Raw genomic sequence first — 15,969 nt, 5'->3', positions numbered from 1 at the left:
GAATGAGAAATGTACACATACTCCAGCAGAACTTACTGTCTAGGAAAATTATCTAGAAATGTTCACATCAGTAGTTTCCCAGATTCCTAATCATCTCCATTAAGAAATAAAATAACATTCAGATGTTCCAACATTCAGAGGTTTCTTCATTCAACAGGTCAACACTGAATATTATACAAGTAGCAACAGAAAATTGAGACCTTGGGAAGGGTTGTTCAATTCTCACTTCTGCATGAGGCTCTGAATCTGATCCCAGCTGATCTTGCAAAATCTAACAAACCTTGTAATGCATGCCCCAAGGGCTTCCACACATACAATGATTTCCCCTACCCCAACCAAAGAGTAGTTCTCCCTTAAAAAATCACTACCTGCTTTTGAAATCCTCCTAAAGGTCAGAGAGATTGTAATGCTATATGAGACCACTGCTGTGTAAGCAGATATGATGGCGGGATTTCTTTAGCTCACAGATAAATTTTCAATTTGTATACTCAAATGCAATAAAAAGCTTGCTTTTTTGCACCAACTGGTTAGTTTTCATTCATATGGCATATTTCATGACTTACATATTCTCCAAGATGGACTGCTCAAGATGTTTGTACAAAACAAGTGAACTTTAATTGCCTGGGGCAATACAGAACCATCGAAGCAAACTGGCAATGTAGCTAAAACGATGGTGCTTGCAACATCATATAATAAAACATCTCAATTTAAGTGTTTATGAAGATCAACAAACAATTTCAAAAATCAAATGATAAACCACATTTCTTACTAAGTAAGCATACTTTAAGTAAACACATTACATCTTGAGGAACAAAATGCATTTTGACTCAAGATTAAAAGAAACCAGCCGACTAACAAGTGGGATTTCTATTACACTGATTATATAATTTTTTATCACAGTACACAACTGTGCTAAGCAGAGGAATAGTAAGCCTACAAGAACTTGATCAGTTTTAACAGAATCATTTGTTCATCCAGAACTGACTTGATTATGTGATTTGATTTAATCCTATATGAACTAAGGAATTTGATTTAGAAATGTTATTACACGCTGTTAATCTCTCGGGTAAGAAGGAAAGTAGCATAATTAGACACATTTTCCTCCTTATCTTAGTTTGGGGCTAAGACACTTTTAATTAGTACTTTCACAAATGTATTCCTGGCTGCATTCATGTATTTCAATGGCCGACACCAACTACTCCCCATGGAAACTAGCCATAAAAGACTAATGTGACATCTTTAACAAAAGTTTTAGGTCAGGGAGCAATTTAATTAAGAGGGGACAAGAGACTGCCAATCATATTCAGGAAAAAAACCTATTCATTAAACGAAACTGATAGATACAAAGGTGCCACCCTCTTTGGAATTCAATCTCTTCCACTGCTGCAAGCAATACCTCACTGAACATTAAGTGCTAAAAGGTTTGACATAATATATTTGGGATGTAGGGGTTAGAAATGCTCATATATTCCACTGAATCACTCTTCCATAACACTTGCAGAGTAATGCTCGCGTGTTCCCCTTGGGCAAACACCTGTTTACGAATAAGGACATGTCATTAGAAGTGACTTCAGCCACTTACGCACAATGCCAAATTTAGTGTAAATCACTTGGGTTATGCCAGGATTGGCATTCCAATCCTATGTTCTGGACAATTAACTACAACCTTTAGTTTCTAATTACTTATCTAAGGTGTTTAAAGCAGTGTGTGAAAATAGAGAAAGGGAAACAGAGACAGCATTCACATTTTCCAGAGAGACAAATGGTGCCACCTGCTTAGTTAATACAAACACACCCTTAAAAAGCTACAACTGAATGAGGCAAAGTTATTAACTCACAGCATGCACAGTCTAATTTATATATTACTGATGTCATAGACATTTATAGAGCAAGTAAAAGCCTTTCTTAGCTATCAAAAGAATAAATAAATATGTCAACACATAGCCCAGAAAACATTTCACTGTGAGAATTATGTACCAAAAATGGGCAGTGTTTGCATCATCCAAAAGCATTTCCTCCAATTCAGGTATGTATTGCAACTTCTCATACTGAGCCAGTACTAGGGCCTGGGAGAGCATGACTCAAACCCCCACTCAATCATGAAGTAAACCGGGTAACCTTGAGCCAGTCGCTACTTCTCAGCCTAACTTACCTCACAAGGTTGTTGTGAGGATGAAATGGGGAGGGAGACCATGTACACCTCCTCGAACTCTTCGGAGGAATCTTGAGACATAAACATGATAAACAATCCCCCCCCTTCATAAAATCCACTTGAAAAATCTGTGTATGACCATATGCTCAGTAACTGAAAAAATTAAATATTCTTGGTTTTGTGCATAAGACAAACTTTTGAATGCTATTTAAACAGTTCAGTATATGAAGGAATTATAGCAAGCACTGAATACAATGTGATAGAAATGTTGGTTTTGTTTTATTGTAAATTTATACTGTACAAGGTATGTTAGATGAGTTCTCTGTCAGAATGCATCTGTTTCCTGGCTGGAAGACAAACTCCACTACTTCTGGCTTTGACAGGAGGCTGGAGCTTGCGGATCTCCCATATCAGAAGTAAAACCACTTAGCAATACAATTGTACCTTGGAAGTCGAACGGAATCCATTACAGAAGTCCATTCAACTTCCAAACGTCTGAAAACCAAAATGTGGCTTCTGGTTGGCTGCAGGAAGCTCCTGCAGCCAACCAGAAGCCCCTTCAGACGTTAGGGTTCCAAAAGAACATTTGCAAACCGGAACAATCACTTCCAGGTTTGCGGCGTTCAGGAGCCAAAACATCTGACTTCCAGGGCGTTTGGGATCCAAGGTACACAACTTCATAGAATTACTCTAACCACAAGTTCTATAACTAATAGAAGCACAACATGAGAATTTATGAGAAACACACATTTCCTTTCTCCGCTAGGTGCCACGTTTTACTCGGATCATATCTATTGTAATTAATGGGCCTAACTTAGACATGGTCATTCATTTCAATGGGTCTACTCAAGAGTTCCATGCTTAGGGCATAAAAGGACACAAACCACTACCATGCAGCTAAGGAGAAGAAGGCCTGTGGGCGGGGAAGGTGTCTTTCCCCCTTCTCATCTCGGCAGAGATCTGAACGGCATAACAACTCTCCTGTTCCTGCCTGGATAGGAACCAGGGTGGAGAAATAAACTGCAGCATTTTGTTGGAGATCCCACCTACAATGCTGGAAAACCACCAGAGCTACCAGCTAAGACAGAGCTAGGGGATCCGGTTGCCAGCAGGAGTTTCACTTACACATTTAAGGCTTCAGTGCTTTCAAATAAGCACATTCTGATAGAGAGTTAAAGCAATTCTGAACATGGCATTGCTTTGAGAAGAACCCTAAAGTTGACACCCCCACCCCATGGGTTCCTAACCGCTGTAAAGAAATATCTCATTGCTACACTAGCATCTTCTTTTCAGTAGATGGGAACCAAATGAAGCCTTCCTCTTTAAAATAGTTTAGTATGGTTCATACATTTTTATTAGGTACCTGAGAATTTTAATTGTCCTTTAAGAAACAGTACATTTAAAAGGATCACATAATACAAGATGCAGCCAATCTAACTTTCTCTCTACTTTACTAGCTGTGTAGGACATCCCGCACCTTCATCTGCTTTTTAAGTGAAATCCCATATGCTAGGGGGAAATGAATTTCAGCTCCTCCCAGATTTAATATTTATTATATGATTATGGAGCCCATAAAAATTTGAGAAGTGTGGGTTTTTTTTATTCTAAGGGGAAACAAGAAACATCTTAAGTTTGGTTAGGAGTTCACATCATAATTTAGAGATATTTTAAGAAGTCTGTACTGAAGTTATGCCAGCAAATAAATTGGGGTGCTTTGCTGTACTGTGTTGTTGACCATTTAACCTGGTTCATAAAGAATAACTTCAGATTTATGAGGCAATGTGGTATGGAAGTTTTAACAGGTTTGCTTCTAATCAGAGGGGGGAAATGTAGAACAAATCTTTTTTGTGAAGATTCCCCTAATTTATACTACAGCCAAAGAAGTGAAGAAAACAGCACATTATACAGTATTTTAACATGTAAACGTTTTAAGAACTGCAGTTAAACTTATCTGATTTTCAACAATATCTTTGCAGTTACAAACCATTTGTAGAACCAACGTCCACTAATCCCATGAGAAACAGATGTCTTAAAAATACCACCACTGATTAACCCATCAAGAATATAGGCATTTATCTGGGAGATGAGCTATCATTCAGTTTTAGAACCAATTTACTTGAAGCCCGTGAACTTAAATCTTCTATTAAGAATTAAAGCTGTGTTTTAACATTGCTGTTTGGATCTAATAGCAACTAAGAATATTTTACCTGCTTCACCTCTAATAAACACAATTACAAACCATAGTGGTTTTCTTAATTGGAAAAGGGGCCAAAAACAAGTTTAACAATGTTTCCAGAACTGCTGAAGACAACTAGAGAAAACCCATTCCTATTTTATCTACATTAATGAAAAAGATTCACTGTAATACAACAGAGCACAAATGCATTTGTACTCCATACAAACTAAAAAGCATTCAGATAAGTTTCCAGGGTTGCTGCTTCATGGTTAATTCTTAAATTCTCAATAAATTCTCCTCTCCATTTACAAGAAATAACCCTCATGTTATCCAAGATTAAACATTAATGAACATGGCAGTGGTACTGCATACACAGTAAAATGATGCTTCCAAACGAACATTTGCTTTTATATGTTTCAATTACAGGAAACCAGAAATGAAGGACTTTAAATAATTCTTTTTTAAAAACATGCCACTTCTCTCACCATCTGTGGCAAAAGCTGAGTCCTGATTTTTAATGTACACCCTTTTTCTTGAACATCCAGCTTGAAAAAGATAAAAGTATTTGCAGTTAGCTTGTTCCACTGAAATTAATGGAACAAGTTGCCTACAACCAACTTAATAAGCCAGATCAGGGCATCCAAGACTGTCCATCGCCTTTTGGCAAATGTAATGAATTAACCAGTCTGCCAACAGATACAGCAGCCTGGGAAACTTTGCAGCAATTTATAAAAAGGGGAGAAGTAGCTATGTTTTATTTTTTGCTGCTGTGAGCAAAAAGAAATTGCTATCAGGTTGCTGGGGGGGGGGGGGCATCCTTATGGACCAGTTACCTCACTACATTGTCCAGGCATCAATCATCAGGACGGTCAAAGGCTCAAAGCACTTCACAAAGTGCCCATTTTCACCATGTGATTTAGCAGTTGTGCTGGATAAAGTTAAGGATTTTGTCCTGTTTCTAAACAATGCAGAAAGTTGCAGATTCAATTCCAGGCATCACCAGGAAGAATGGGAAAAACCACTGTGTCTGAAGCCCTGAAGAACCACTACCAATCAGTATAGATAACACCAAGTGATATAGTCTAATGGCTTAAGTCAGCACATGTTCCTAGTTCTGCAGCAATTGGTTTAGGAATTGTGCATGCAGATCTATCAAACCTGACCTCTTCATTAAGATTTTACAGTGTGAACAAGATTCAAATATCCACATTATAATGCAGGATATCTTAAAAGAAGCTTGCTTCTTAGATCTAGTTCACTTCATTGTATAGAATATATCTGCATATACACATGAGCTCTGGGGAAAGCACCGATATGGAAGTCATTTGGGCAGTATGTCTCAGTTATAGTTGATCTGTAATGCATTTGGTATCACTGGCCTCACCTGTAATCCTTTAAGCAATGACGGTATTGGTCCGAATATAAGCCGCAGCTTTAAAATTCAAGGGTGGGAGGAGACAATACCCGAATATAAGCTGCTCCCTTAAAATTCCACAGGCACTCACACCCGTTCCATTTTACTGTATGTCTGTTTCAGCAGCGTTATTGTAAAAAAGTCAATTTTTGTAAGGTCGCGAATTTAAGTCGCAGTTTTAACTTTTCAAGGTTGGATTTTTTTTGGGGGGGGGAGTACGGCCTATATTTGGGCTAGATGAAAGAGTACTTATATCAGTTATAAATATGACGTTCTGGAGAAGCATTATATGTTATCTGTAACATGAAGTCCTATATGCCATTACCTGTAACAATTGCATGCCCATTTTTCTCTCTGCAAATCCAGGGACAGTTTTGAGTTGGCCTGGGAGCACATAAGCTGCTCTTATTTCTGCATTAGTACAGTGGATGAACAGCTTCCCTGGGGACTGATCTTGTCTGATCTATTACCTGCTTCAACAGGTGCATATGAGCCTACATACAAAGTGCCAAGCTATCAATTCTTCAAAACCAAAGGGGCTTTCAAGTTTGTGTTTCTCAAACAGCTGCCCATCATGCCATATGGCAACACCTTTTGAAATTGACAGGACTTTCAAATGCAGTCTGTGATTTAGCCTGGAGGATCTGCTCTTCAGAAATAAAGATAAAGATCCCACTGGGCACGACCAGGTCATTGGGGTGCCTAAACTTTGGATCCTGGTCATGATATTTTGGATCTCCACAGTTACCTCTAGAGCAGGATTCTGCAGGGAAGTGATTCGCAGCTCCATGCTACATAGCCAAGTAGATTGTCCACTGATACGCTATGCCCCTGAGGAATTTTAGACCTAATTTTTAGTGTTCAGAATTTCTCTCTTGGGATATAAATTGTTGGCTCAACTCTCTGAAGACTGAATAGACAGCTTACAATAATATTTTCAAGGCAGACTTTTTATGACTAATAAAAACCTAGAAGGATGCATTCATCAATCCCAAATAGTTTCATAAAAGGAATAGCCTCTATATTAACATGGTTTTAGATCATTTTAAAAGTGGAATGATATACAGTACCATACCTATATGCGAAGCCATATATTCATGAAAGATACTGAACTTTCATTCAATCAGTAATCTAAAAACTGCTAAAAGCATATAGTCATAGCAAATAACCTTTACACATAATGCGAAAGGAAACGGATAATTATGTGGTGATTAATGATAGCCAAACCATAAATCTTGGTTATCACATTTTCTCTGGGAAAATGGAGAGAACAGGGGATCTGATGCTCTCAAAAGGTTGCTTTCCACACTGGGAGGCCAAGAAGTTTTGAGGGACCCAGATGGGGATGGGTGACTTAGCGCAAGGAATTTCAGTCATGCCCAAACACCAGATAGTAGTAGGGGGACAGTTCTTAGGGTACTGGATAGGCAAAAGCTCCCTTTCTTTAATTCTTTTGCGACTGTTATAAATTACAACTGAGGCAATCTGTCTGCCAGTTAAAATTTACATCTGGAATGTGAGCTGACTGCTGGCTTAAAAAGTGAAGATCACTAAAAGGTTGAAAGCAAAACAAAATGCATGTTTTAATTGTTTGTGCCCAAGAAAGATTCTCAACAGCTAATGGTCCTCTACTCTGGGTTACTGAGGGGATTGTTTGCACATGAAGGTGAAGAATGGATGGTGAAGAACCCTGTGTGATAGGCAGGGAAGTAAGATTTCCCAGAATGGGAGGCTGGGAGAAGAAAGGGAAGCTTTCAGGTGAGAGCAGGGACGGTCCACACCATTCTGTGTAAGACAAGGATTAAGATCTACCTTTGTATTTTCTTTGTTCTATCTTTGTTTTGTTGTTGGTTTTTATTTTTATTTAGATTAGGTTTTTTTATTGTATAGTATGATGAAAAGATTCAATAAAATTTATGGGGGGAAATAATAAAATAAAATAGTGTCTTTTGATGCTAACCCTTCCCCAGTTTGTGCATACACAACTAATTCCATGGGCCACAGGAATCACTTAATCTAGTCACTTGGGCTGGAATCCTAAAGGGAGGGGAGAAATTTGAAGGTGGTTTAACTGACTTAACCTATAACTTGCCAGGCTTGAGCAGCCATGGCAGGACACAGCAGTGTGTTGTGTTTCTCCCTTCATTTTTGGGCTATTAAAAAGTATTAGAATTTATTTTGTATTTGATTTAGGCTCCCAAATGCATCTAAATATATTTCCAGTTTGATGGCCTGTGAGATGACTGCTATTGCTTTGCATTCTTCAGAGAACGAAGCCACTTCCCAGTCTTCTTGCAACATATCCCCGTCTGGCCCTATGGACATCAGTGTCAAAGGAACCCAGGGTGGCAGAGACGGAATTCCAGTCTATCCTATGACCCTTGAACATTGTGACAGGGAACACAGGATTGGAGCCTCAAGCTCTCATTGTATTAAGGAATAACAGTCAGCTTAATAAATAAAAAGGAATGTTAGTGAAGATGAGCAATATTTGAAGAACTGTACATAATTTCGGTTATATTCTTCATGTGTCTTTCGATGAGATCCCAGGATAGAGAAAAGAAACAACAAGTCTAACTTGAACTGCACAGTTCTGACACTGCGTTCTGCATGTGTCTTTACAGCTCATAAACCATAAATTCTTTCTATCCCAATGTCTTGTTTTAATGAGTTTTTTGTAGTTAAAAGTAACTGTGAAGTTTTGAAATATTTACTGTTTTCTACTGCACTCTGCTGGAAGTACTTGTGCCACTTCTGCACACACATGCCAGAAAACTGAATACTCCAAATGCAATACAGTTTATTTGCATCTTGACACATACTCCTTTTTCAGTACTAGAAAATTTCAAACTAGATGCCTTAAACTATGCAGACAGACACATTCTAAGTTATCCTAAATAACTGCTTACAAAACACTGAATCCCAAGCTGTTATTCCTCAGTATTTTACATGGCAGTATCAGTACTTCAAACAAATATATGCTTTGATTTCATAATAAATAACCCATAAATAACCCATAAGTTAAAAAATAAGCTTTTTGGAGGGCAGACTATAGGTATTCCAACCATACAATTGTCAAAACAAAAGTTGATATATGCTCATGGAGAATAAATCCATTTGAATAGGTACAGAACCATCAGGAGTCAATAAAAATGTGACAGACTTAATTTCACAATCTTCTAGAAACAACAAGGAAAACTCCTCCTGTCCTAAGCCATATGCTGGCATTAAACCCAGCGTGCACAATGTGCTTTGAAACTTTCATTAATATATGCTAAAATATTTTAGTTCAATGGCTTGGACAAAAGAGCATGAAAAGACCCCTTTTCCTTTCCTTTTTTCTGAATAAATTTAAATATCTTAAAGAGTCTGCAAGGAAAGCAATTAAACAAACATTTCTTTTACAAAGAATATAAAAAGGTCTCAGCATATTTTGTTTATAGATTCTGCTTGTAAAGCAGAATAAATAGAGTGACAATTCAAAAAATCCATATGTAGAATGAGCTACCTGAATTTTTTGATGCTCAGCTTTTTGGACCATTGAGCTATTATGCTCTTGGACAATGATGACATAATCCAGCAAAGACAATACATCCACAGAAAAAGCTTCCATATGTGGATTCCCTGTTGGATAAGGAACTGTGCATGATGCACTGGGCTGATGCCCAATGCTGTCAGATTCATTATTTTGTAAAACTACATGATCCCAGCCAAGAAGGACTTGAAGTTACTACCAGCTGAATTAGAATTAAATTTATTTACGGCTATTAGCCCATAAAATATGTACAAACATAAAAGCACAGAAACATAAAAACCAATACATCTAACAACAGAAGGGGAACACCACGATGCAAGGGTGGGTCATTGAGCAGTAACAAATAACAGCTTGGGGCCCGGAAAGATCCAAGGGACGGTTCACAGAAAAAGGAGAACTGGAGACGAGATCCGTCATGCACTCTCATCATAACTGTCCGATTAGTTTTTGTTGTTGATGTTGTTTTTTGGTGGTTTTTGTGTGTGAGATAACCGCATTCAGGAATCTCGCCACCTGCAGAGTTACAGAAGGATCTGTATCCTGCAAAAGCAGTGCGGCATGTGACTCAACAGGCCTGCCAACCAAGCGCAGTAAAGCAGGACCCAGGAATTTAGTCCTGGCTATGCTATGTAAGGGACAGTTGAACATTATATGTGGAAGAGATTCAACTGTTTTCCCGTCACACTCGCATAGCGGAGACACCAAACCCTTGGAAAATCTGTGGCTCAGCAGGTTCGATGGAAAAACATTAAACCTTGCACGGATAAATGCAAGTCGGTGTGGTACAGATGAAAGAGATGACATGTATGATGGAAGGCCAAGTGGTGGGGTTATTCCGTGATACCTGGGGGAGCAGACACCCCCACCCCTGGAGAGGTTGTGTTGATTTTCAATGTCTGCTAATCTTTGCTCGATAAGGCTTTTGGCTGAGGGTACTACCAGCTGATTGGAACAGACTTCGAGCTAAATTTTTTTGCAAGGGTAGAACTCAGTACAGCAGCCGAACTTGAACTCAGCACCTATCAGCTGATAGGTGGTGACTTCCAGCGCCACTTTCTGCTGTGATTGGCTTACCTTTCCTGCCCCAACCTGGCCACAGTGATCCATGCGATGGTCACCTCCAGGCTTGACTACTATAATTCGCTCTACGCGGGGCTGTCCTTGAAGCTGTCCCAGAAACTCCAGCAGGTGCAGAATGCTGCAGCGAGGCTCCTCACAGGATCCCTGCAATGGGAGCATATTCACCCAGTGCTTTTCCAGCTGCTCTGGCTCCAGGTGGAGTAAAGGGTCAGATTTAAGGTGCTGGTTTTGACCTTTAAAGCCCTTCACGGCCTAGGACCCTCGTACCTACGGGACCGCCTCTCCCGGTATGCTCCACGGAGGACCTTAAGGTTCATATATAGCAACACCCTAGTGGTCCGGGGCCTAAGGAAGGTAGCTTCAACCAGAGCCAGGGCCTTTTCAACACTGACTCTGGCCTGGTGTAACACTCTGCCTCATGAGACCAGGGCCCTGCAGGATCTGATTTCTTTCCGCAGGCGCCTGGCCTATGGCCTGGAGCCAATTTGATTCCCTCCCCCTCCCCCTCTTTCTTTTTTCTTTTTCCTTTCTCCTCCTGTGATGAGGCTGCATTTTAATATTTTAATGTTTCAATATTTTAATGTTGTATTTTAATCTTGTTTTTAAGTTGTATTCATTCAACTTGTTTTTATTATTGCTTGTTAGCTGCCCTGAGCCCGGCCCTGGCTGGGGAGGGCAGGGTATAAATAAAAATTATTAGTAGTAGTAGTAGTAGTAGTATCTACAGAGAATTCAGCTGACAGGGAATTCAGTAGCACAGCCTATCCCAGCAGGTTGTGACAACAAGAACTCTTGCCAATGCACAATCAAGAGTGTGCTTTAAGGTTAGTTGTGGAGCAGGTGGGCATGGTTTGGAGGGGAAACAGCACTGCGGGCCAAACTGGGAGCAATGCCAGGCCCAATTAGGCGCGCAGGCTGGAGGTTCCACATGCCTGCCTTACATCTTTAGTCTAATGAACAAACATTTGCACTTCAGGGCGCAAACATGTTATGTGAGAGCAGTTTAACTGGTCACCATAAAATAATGTGTTAGCAAGAGTAATTACTGAAGTACAAATAAAACACTTGCCCAAGAAAGCTGTGTGAAAGCCGGTACATTCAATTAGCAGCAAAACTACTGGTATCTGAAGGAGTGAGCAGGCACACGAAAGCTTATACCCAGAACAAACTTCGTTGGTCTCTAAGGTGCTACTGGACAATTTTTTAATTTTTTAATTTATTTTGACAGCAAAACTACTGCACTTGGTACATGAGAACATCAAAAATATTTCATGCTTTAAACAGCATTTCTTTTCTTTAAAATGTGTCATATAAAATAGCCAACCATAGGTATTATTTTGTCCAAAACTATATTAAGAAATTTATAAATTAAAAGGTGGGATGTTCTAATCAATTTGTTACCCCCAATTTTTCCAACTACCATTTTCTTTACCACAGCTGCATTAGCACTAACCCCCTAAAATAGCTCTGCTGTATTCCATAATAGGGCAATTAAACGATACATAATAGAGACATGCTGTCAAAATGTAGAAATTACTAGTTATGTGTAAGTAAATGCTAAGGCGCATACAATGGTACCAACAGGAATAACTCTGGCAAATAAACTTTGTTCTCATTTGTTTTTTTCCCCAAGTTTGTGTAGTTAAGTCACCATTTATACTCTCACATAACTCTTACTTTTTGTTTGAAAGGTTTAAACTGGGAAACGACAGCAAAGGTTATTCCTCAGAGATAGCAGCAGCTAGAAGCTTGAGATGTGTCTGTGTTGATGTTAAATAACATTAAACTAGAGAAACAAAAAAAAGTTTGATAAAGAAGTGTATTTAGGTTTGTTAAGTTATGTGTACTCTGCTTTTCAAACAAGTTTTTAAGAAGGTTGACTTATTTTACTCCCAAAGAAAATTTGATCCTGTTACATTTATTTTCCCGCACAGAATACAATATTAAAGCCAAAGTTCAATTTTAAAAATTCAAACCTCTAATTACATGTACTTATTGTCAATATTAGTTTAACTGTATTTACACTATGTAGAATAGTTGCAAGTATGTTATTCTAGAACAGACACATATTGGTCATAATAGAGAGAGCTACAGACCCAACATTACTTTGGAATTGTGTTTCTTAAGGTTTCAGGCTTGCTGGAACTACTTTGCTTTTTACTACATCACTGAAAAACAGGTGCAAAAAGATAGCTCAGCTGAGTGGATGTACTCTTAAGAATTAAAGAACAAGGTGTTCTGGGCATATGCTCGGCCCAAGAATTTGTGTCACAGGCAATTTGCCATACAGGGAAGGAGGGAACTGCTGGTTGTGTGAAAAGTTTACAGTGCCCCCCTGCCCTGGCTTGGTGTCAGGAAACTAGTCTCATGTTTCTATGGGTCCTAAGCAATACATTGGGACGTGGGTAGCACTGTGGGTTAAACCACAGAGCCTAGGACTTGCCGATCAGAAGGTCGGTGGTTTGAATCCCCACCACGGGGTGAGCTCCCGTTGCCCGGTCCCTTGTCCTGCCAACCTAGCAGTTCGAAAGCACGACAAAGTGCAAGTAGATAAATAGGAGGTACCGCTCCAGCGGGAAGGTAAACAGCGTTTCCGTGGGCTGCTCGGGTTCGCCAGAAGCGGCTTAGTCATGCTGGCCACATGACCCAGAAGCTGTACGCCGGCTCCCTCAAAGCGAGATGAGCACCGCAACCCCAGAGTCGGTCACAACTGGACCTAATGGTCAGGGTTCCCTTTACCTTTAAGCAATACAATGGGAAATAACAATGGCTCTGATGAAAGAATAAAGCAACAGTAGTTTTTGAAGGAAAACTAGATGTCAAGAAGGAGAACACATTTTTTAAATGAAGCAATTGGAATTACTAATAACACAATTGTATAAAACAGCTACTCTAAAGTCAGTCTATTGAATTCAATAGGGTGTATTCCCAGATAAATTTGGATAGGATTGCAGCATAAATTATTATTGATCTATTTCAGTTTTTAAAAGGCGTTTCACTTCCTGTGTGTCGAATGCTACCCAAAGGATTATTCTACAGGCTGGAGGGGGAGGAGGTGATTTTTGCTCATTTTTCCTCCTTGCAGACCCTATCTTCCACACTGTTCTGGAGGGAGCACAGGGAGAAGGTGGCAGTTGGTGAAAACCCACCACACCCTTATTCCAGCAGAAGCTTCCACTGGATCTCAGTGGAGCTTTACCATTCACAGAAGGTTTTCAACCAAGGTTTTTGCCTGTTTTTTATGCAGGTATCTCGTTGCTCAATAAAACATCCTCTACAGTATCTGGGCTTCACAAACCAACACTTCCCCCCTCTCTTTCAAAAATGAGAAATACTTTTTGCTATGGGTTTCATTATGGGGGGAAATGCAGGAGATTACTGGAAGAAAGTACAAATACAAATAAATGACACTATCTTCATGTCTGTGCCATATATCAAAACAGGATAATTATTTTAAGAAATATTCATTCCTTGTATATAGGCAAAAATATGCAAAGGAAATTATGTTCCACAGTTCTCTGATTTTAAAAGGGAAGAACTGCATTACAAACCTAGAGTTCTGGGGTGTCTAAAGGAACACAGGCTACATTAAGTGCTTTACAATACCAATGATATTTTTTTTCAAGACAGCTGCATTGCCAATACAAGGCCCTTTTGTGAAAGTAAACCAATCAAGTTGGCACACTGTTCCAATTTCCTTTCTAGGACAAGCCTCTAAAGCTGATAAATATGATACAGCTCAGCTACATCCTTGGCTTCCTATAAAAGGAAACAGGATGATCTATCCTACTTACGGATGTAAATGCTATTGCTTGAATATATTTCTGAAATGGAACCAAGTGAAGTCATTTCTCCGAGCTAGAACTTCCAAGTGAATTGTTATTTGAGAAAAGCCATTGCTCCAGTTATTAAGCAAGTTTGAGAACTGAAGATATATGGATTTCTAAATACCTGAAGCCCTTCAGACTGGAAGAAAGAAGTTGCTATTTGATTATGACTCCCTACAGGTAATGAAAATAAAAAAAAATACATTGTGCTCAAGGCTGTATGGGGGGGCCTGGAACATTCCCAATATTAAGAACCTAGGCAACATGAAACTTTGCATTTCATAAAAATAACAACCAGTAGATACATCTTATTAATTGAATGCCAATTTTACTCTTCATAAAAAGAAATGTCCTTAACATTAAAAGAAAACTCAATATAACCTAACATTTTTATGGAGTTGGACATCTGGAGAAAGAATACAATCACCTGAACTTTCTTACTTCCCTATTCCAATACAGAATCAAGTAAGTCCTGATTTAGGCTTACTGACAATTATTTTATCAAACCGCAAAATCACATTAAAACAGTGTGCAACCTTCCTACCCTGCCCCCAGCTCAGCTGATTGGAGATTACAGATCAGATCAGCAGCAAGAAGATAACTGGACTGAGTCCCACTGCTGAGCTGCACATGAAGGAAGAGATCACTCTCTTATTCCATGAACAGCTCAAAATGTTCCTGTGCTGTGACAAAGGGAGCTCCTTTCATATACCAAAACGTGGAAGTAAAGTGAGCTACCCATGGAAGAACAGAGTGACCTATTCCTCCCTGTGAAGCTCCCTGCAGTTCTGTGTTGCCTGCTGAATGGAAGGAGAAATTAATGTTATCAGGGGACTGGAGGAATTCTAATACAAGGAAATACTATTGGGGGGGGGGTTATTTTAGAAAAATGGAACGAGGATTACATGGTAGAGGTCTATACAATTATGTATGGTGTGGAGTAAGGAGATACAAAGATTTCCTTGCAGTACTAGAATGTGGGAGCTTCCAGTGAGATTCAGGACTGATAAACATACTTCTTCACACAACACTGCAATGTGCTGTGGGATCACTTTAAGTTTATGCAGCCTGACAATGTGGATAAGGTGCTTGCTATTGATATATAAACTCTTAATGGCTTAGAACCAGTTTACTTAACAAATTGCCTTGCCCCATACATGCCTATTTAGCCATCTCAGTACAGTGGTACCTCGGGTTACATACACTTCAGGTTACATACGCTTCAGGTTACAGACTCCAGTAACCCAAAAATCGTGCTTCAGGTTAAGAACTTTGCTTCAGGATGAGAACAGAAATCATGATCCAGCAGCGCGGCGGCAGCAGGAGGCCCCATTAGTTAAAGTGATGCTTCAGGTTAAGAACAGTTTCAGGTTAAGAACGGACCTCCGGAACGAATTAAGTACTTAACCCGAGGTACCACTGTATTTGGAACTTGAAACCTTTGCAAGTGCCACATAATGTTCATTCCACATTAGCAGCACAAGTGTTTTGGAATTCCCTACCTATTAACATTAGGCAGGGACCCAGGCTATATTGTTTTATATCCCGCCGAAAACTTGTTCATGTAACTCAGTTATTTATATTTGTTTTTAAAGTTTGGCTGATTTATGTTTTAATTGTGATGGCTGTTTGTATGTTTGTTATTTAAAATTGTTTTGTAGATTTTAGCTGTGTTTTATTTACAATTTTATTTGTGCATTGCTTAGAAAGCTCCTGATTAAGCAGCTTTTAAACCTTCTAATAAAAAAATAACTTTTTAAAACATGAGTTTGCTACCACACAAAT

General features: G+C 39.2%; 1 protein-coding gene across 5 annotated transcripts in view; it reads right to left on the bottom strand.

The window, feature by feature from the left end:
- The window catches only part of BBS9 (Bardet-Biedl syndrome 9), a 227,669-nt gene that overhangs the window by 156,208 nt on the left and 55,492 nt on the right, over positions 1 to 15,969 (bottom strand). The gene's annotated exons all lie outside the window — the stretch shown is intronic.

The sequence above is a fragment of the Podarcis erhardii genome (assembly GCF_964252035.2).
Source record: "Podarcis erhardii genome assembly, chromosome: 12".
NCBI classification, from domain to species: Eukaryota; Metazoa; Chordata; class Lepidosauria; order Squamata; family Lacertidae; genus Podarcis; species Podarcis erhardii.
Note: the sequence above shows the minus strand (reverse complement) of the source record. Positions and strands in the feature narration are given on the sequence as shown.